Source organism: Humulus lupulus, chromosome 4 (assembly GCF_963169125.1).
Source record: "Humulus lupulus chromosome 4, drHumLupu1.1, whole genome shotgun sequence".
In the NCBI taxonomy this organism is placed as follows: Eukaryota; Viridiplantae; Streptophyta; class Magnoliopsida; order Rosales; family Cannabaceae; genus Humulus; species Humulus lupulus.
The window spans coordinates 227,830,331-227,835,903 of NC_084796.1; the positions used below are offsets into that span (position 1 = coordinate 227,830,331).

General features: G+C 38.9%; 1 non-coding gene across 1 annotated transcript; it reads right to left on the bottom strand.

The window, feature by feature from the left end:
• Positions 1–717: 717 nt before the first annotated feature.
• On the bottom strand, positions 718–824 carry LOC133833683 (small nucleolar RNA R71). Its single transcript, XR_009893051.1, has one exon. It is a non-coding gene; the product is annotated as a small nucleolar RNA R71 (small nucleolar RNA).
• Positions 825–5,573: the final 4,749 nt, after the last annotated feature.

Genomic DNA, 5,573 nt, shown 5'->3' on the forward strand with positions numbered 1-5,573 from the left:
TGAAATAATTGGAAGTATTGAAAGAAATTGTGGTATATGACAGCCATCAAATTTTTGGCGCTGTTGCCGGGGACTATTGTTATTCTCTTTATTATTCAAATTTACTTATTTGTGACTAATTAGTTTTTACTGTGGAATTTTCAGGTGTATATGTCTGGTGAAGACGATACCCAAGAAAGGTTATTTCGACTTAAACAATATCTTGAGTCATCGTCAGCTTCTCGTTCTTCAAGGACTATCACCGATAATTCGCTCTTTCAACGTCTTGCTCCACAAGTCAATCTTGTTAAAGTACCATTACCGTCTGACAACGAATCTGATTTTGACAATTCAGTTCGATCTTATAGAACAATGGCCCATCAAAGGACAGTGAAAGAGTTGGCAGCGCCAAATCTTGACCAACAACCACTTTGCATCCAATATCCACCGTTGGATGTAAACTTTGAGCTGAAGTCAGGCCTCATCCACTTATTGCCTTCTTTCCATGGGCTGCCTAGTGAGGATCCGAATAAATATTTGAAGGAGTTTCATATTGTCTATTCTAGTATGAAACTTGCTGCAGTGACTAAAGAACAAATTAAGCTGCGAGCTTTTCCTTTCTCCCTAAAGGATGCAGCTAAAGATTGGTTGTACTATCTTCCACCTGGTACTGTTGAAACTTGGAATGGTATGAAGACTATGTTCCTGGAACGATATTTTCCAGCATCTAAAGTTGGAAGCATCAGGAAAGAGATCTGTGGTATAAGGCAATATACAGGAGAGTCTTTGTATGAATATTGGGAGAGATTTAAGCGGTTGTGTGCTAGTTGCCCTCATCATCAGATAAGTGAACAACTCCTCATTCAGTACTTTTATGAAGGATTACAATCACTGGATAGGAGTATGACTGATGCAGCCAATGGGGGTGCACTAGTTGATAAGACTCCTGCTGCAGCCAGGAGCTTGATTTCTAATATGGCTACTAACTCACAACAGTTTGGCATTCGTCAAGATCCTATTCCACTACCCAAATCAGCTAATGAAGTGAGCACCTCTAATGCTAATCAGTTGGGTCAACAATTGGCTCAATTAATTGCAGTGGTACAACAACTAGCTTTAGGCCAACAGGTGAGGCCATGTGGAATCTGTCAAGTTGTGGGGCATGCTACTGATACTTGCCCTACTCTATTTGAGGGAGAAACTGAGGGTGTTAATGCTATAGGAAATTTCCCTGGTCAATTATGCCAGATGTATTATGAACCATTTTCACAAACTTATAATCTTGGCTGGCGTGATCATCCAAATTTTCGTTGTGGGAATCAACAACAAGTTGCTCCACAGTCTACATCTGCGAGACCACCTGGTTTCACTTTGCAACAGCGGTCTCAAAATAATTTTGTACCTAGACCATCACAAGCATCGCAAGCTGCTCCACCACCAAGTGCCAAACCCTCTACTGAGGATTTAATCAATGCACTTGCTACAAATACTCTTTAGTTTCAGCAAACCACCCAAGCTTCCATCAAAAGTTTGGAGAATAAGGTGGGACAATTAGCAACATCGTATAACAAGTTGGAAGCTCATCTGTCTAATAAATTGCCTTCACAACCTGAGATGAATCCCAAGGAGAATGCTAGTGCAGTAACTTTGCGAAGCGGGACGCAATATGATCCACCTAGTCCTCCAATGCCTAGTAAATTTTCATCCAAGCCACAAGTTGATTGCTCAGTTAATGAATATGTTCCTTCAAAGCCAACCACCCCTACACAACTAAACCCTAAGCCTACTTTTGTCATCCCACCTAATATAAAATAAAATTATTGAAATTAACAAAAAATAAATTAAAGAATGTAAAAAAAAATATTGAGAAAGAGTGTTAGAAATAATTTAAATTTTTTTAATTAACGGAGTGCTTTATATATATTTTGGGGTGCAAATATAATGCCCCATAATGAAAACAATCCAAAAGTGTAAGTAATGAAGACAATCCAAAAGTCTCCATTGAAGGTCGAGCATAGTCTAATAATTTCTTGCAATCCACCTCGATGCATTAGCCTCTTTTCTTCCATATGTTCTTGCTCATAGATGAGTCAAACAACATTTGTATGGAAATGAATAATGGTATCAGATCCATACTTCTTCCTATCCTACTGATGAGTCTATACTTTTGATCATGGGAAACGAAACCTCATCTTCTCTTTCTATAAGTTCTAATACTCCTATTGTATCACCCTTGTCACTTATTCCTTCTCCATCTTTCTGCAAGTCCACAGCCAACAAACTTGACTTTCTTTATGAATTATCATATGTTCCAGAAGAAAATAAGATTACCAACAACAACCTTCCTTTGATTAACCCATACTAGATTTTCCCAAAATCCATTACTCCTTTTACTCGGTCCATTAAAGCTCTCATCAAATCTTCCTACAAAACCCCAAAAGAATATATCCAAGCTTCTAAATTTAGTGAGTGTCAATTGAGACCTACTCCTGAGGTCCAATTCGTTACTCTACAAATCCCTCCTAAATTTATTCCCCAGTGGATTGCGCAAGGATTCACCCATATTCATTTTGGTGTCATACGCTTAGTTATTTCCCTTCATGGCATAAAGGGCCTTTCGATTGGTTGCCGAATGGGTTTGCTAGACACCCGAATGAGGAAATACCAGCATGCAAGCATTGCAACCATAGAGACTACATTAAATGCAAGAACAATAATAACTACACTATTCCCTAACTTTAATATGTCTCTCAAAGACAATTACTTGACTGATGCTTTCAAAGTTAAAGTCTAATTAGCTGGAATTGACCAAGATCTTACTTCCATTGGAGCTAATCTTCACTACCAGATATCATACAGACTCCAAGATCATGCTCTGGATCTTTCTTTGCCAACAACTGAAGAAGCATTATTGGTCTCAGTAGACTTTACCCAAGTTCCTACATGCACTCATATTCCAAGGCAAATTTCTACAAATGATCTTATGAATATTTTGCCCAGTTCATGGATAACAAACTATGAGATGCTCCACTAACCTCAAAAAGTTGTCCAGACTCTTACTGAACCATCTTGTCACAAGAAAGAAGATGGCTCTGTCGAAATAGTCTTTGAGAGAACTCAAACAAAGACTCCCAGTTGCTTTACCACCCAGTACATGATGACTTATGTCACACCAACTGATGTGGAAATCCAATCCTTTGACTCTCAAGGAAGCCATATTTATGCTTTCGAATCTTCGGACGGACATAAGTATTGGGATGTTTGTGACTGCAAAAGCTGCCTAAAATTAGAAGAAGACCTTCCAAAGGGACGTCCTAGCTCAGAAAAATGGCTTAAGCAACAATTAGCTAAAGGAGAAAAGGGAATAGGGTTGTTAGACCAACCTTATGGAAAGTTTGACTATATTTTTAAATATTCTGCTCCCAAAGACTTACCTGAATCTACTCCAGAACCAACTAGATGGGACATTGAGCTTACTCCAACAGACTCTTGGCAGCCTCCACTTCTAGCTCCTCAACAGAACATTTTGCCATGCTACAAAAAAAATAACAAAACGGATGAGACATCATGGAGAAGCCTTTCCTGCTCAAAATTAGTTCCAACAAATTCCACAAGTATGTATGATGACTGCTACTGATTATGAGTAAGCTTTTCCTCATCTCAAAAAAATTGATAGGCAAGAAGACCAAGGTACGGTTTCTCACCAACCAAATGTTCAAAACCCCACAACTAGGAACGCGGATGGGTCTCTCAAAAAAGTATCTCCACTCGAAGAAGTTCTCAACTGGCAATTAGAAAGTATGATTGCCCAAAACAAGGTCTTAAAACAAGTCGAGATACAAAATACCAGAATAGAGGCAACAGTTAAACAATCTTAGACCACTGTCATCGATAAACTCACTACAAAGATCCAACAGACTCATGAAGAACTTTTGACCATCATTAAAGGAAACTCAGTCCCAATGCCAATATTCTTAGCAAAAGAAGCCAAGATGAAAAGCCTAAAATCTCAATATGAATCCCTCAAGAACTGGTTTTGCCAACAAGAACCGACAAAAGCTCCTTCCACTAGCTATTTGGGAACTTCGTCCTCGTTCGGGATAACTACGACACCAGTTCCTTGGAAGTTTGCTACAATACCAAAAACCTCCCAGCCTTTTCCTATTACTGGTTCTGTGCAAGAGGAATCTGTTGTACGAATAAGACACATGCTTAATGAAAGTCAACAACAAAAGACAAAAAAAGGAAAGAAGAAAGAATCACCTAGCCAGCCAAGAGACAAACTTAAGAAACTTATGGTTCACCGGTTCACCCAGCCAAAAATCCTCTGTCATGGTTGATTCGACATACAGACACCCTCCACATCGCAGAAAAAGAAATGGACTCAGATGATCAAGACTTTGTGACTAGTTCAAATAATGCTTCAGATGTCTAGTCTGAAGATATGAGTTCACTTCTAATAATACTATACCTAGTGATCCCAAAATATTTTCCAGCGGTGATGATGGATTTTTTCCACACTTGATGGTTCAACCTGCTGATGGATCAAACTCATAGACTGAACCAATTATCACAAGTGAAGATGGAAGTGGAAATGAATCAACAACACCACATGTCCCCCATCTAAAAAAGAGTAACAGTTCAAACTTTCAAACTTTTACTTTAGATGACCTCCCTCCATCAAAATGGCGTGAAAGGTTCCAAGAGTTTCAAGCTTGGCGCAGCCTGGAAGCACAGACAGGAACGGTTCTCCTCAACTTTGTCTCCCGGTTTATAGGTACCCTACAAGACTGGTGGACAAGTCTGGGCGAATATATACAAATGGCATTTTTACAACGTCCATCTGTCACCAATGCCGTGACCTATCTGTATATTGAATTTTGCGAACAAGACGCTCAAGTCTCTGAGAGACTATGAGTAGAATTCTTCAAACTAAAATGTTGTTCAATGGATAAGAGAGATTTGGAGAAGCATTACAAGAAGATGACTCAATGGTTCTACCAAATAGGTGGAATTGATGATCCAAATCTAAAACAAGCGTTCTTCTCTTCCATACCAGAACCACTAGGGGAAGAAACCTTCAGACTTCTCTTAGGAATAGGAAGAACTCTAGCTGATGCTGCAATTGGAGAAATCTATCAGTTAGTTCTAAAGGCATTGGAAAAGATGTGCTCTCAGCACAAATTTATCTAAGAGGTTCGGCAAGGCTTGCAGCCAAAAAGACATACATATCAAATGTTCATCATAATCAACATGTTCTTGTCTTCCAAAAGAAAAGAAACACAATAGAAGGTTTAAAACCTTTAAATTCTCTATGGAAAAGGGACACCGCTCATTCAAATTCCTAAGGAGGAAGCAATCTTTCAAGAAGAAGTCCGACATATGTTTTATCTGTGGAAACAAAGGACATTATGCCAAACCATGCCCCAAAGGAAAAATTGCCAAACTGATCGCCCACATTCAACAATCAACTGACATATCTGTCATGGCTAGAATCCATCTTATCTACTGATGAAGAAATGAATCCATAGTCCCTCTGTGGATTTGAACAACTAGATAATTCAGATGAATTCTACCACATGGCAGCTATTAAT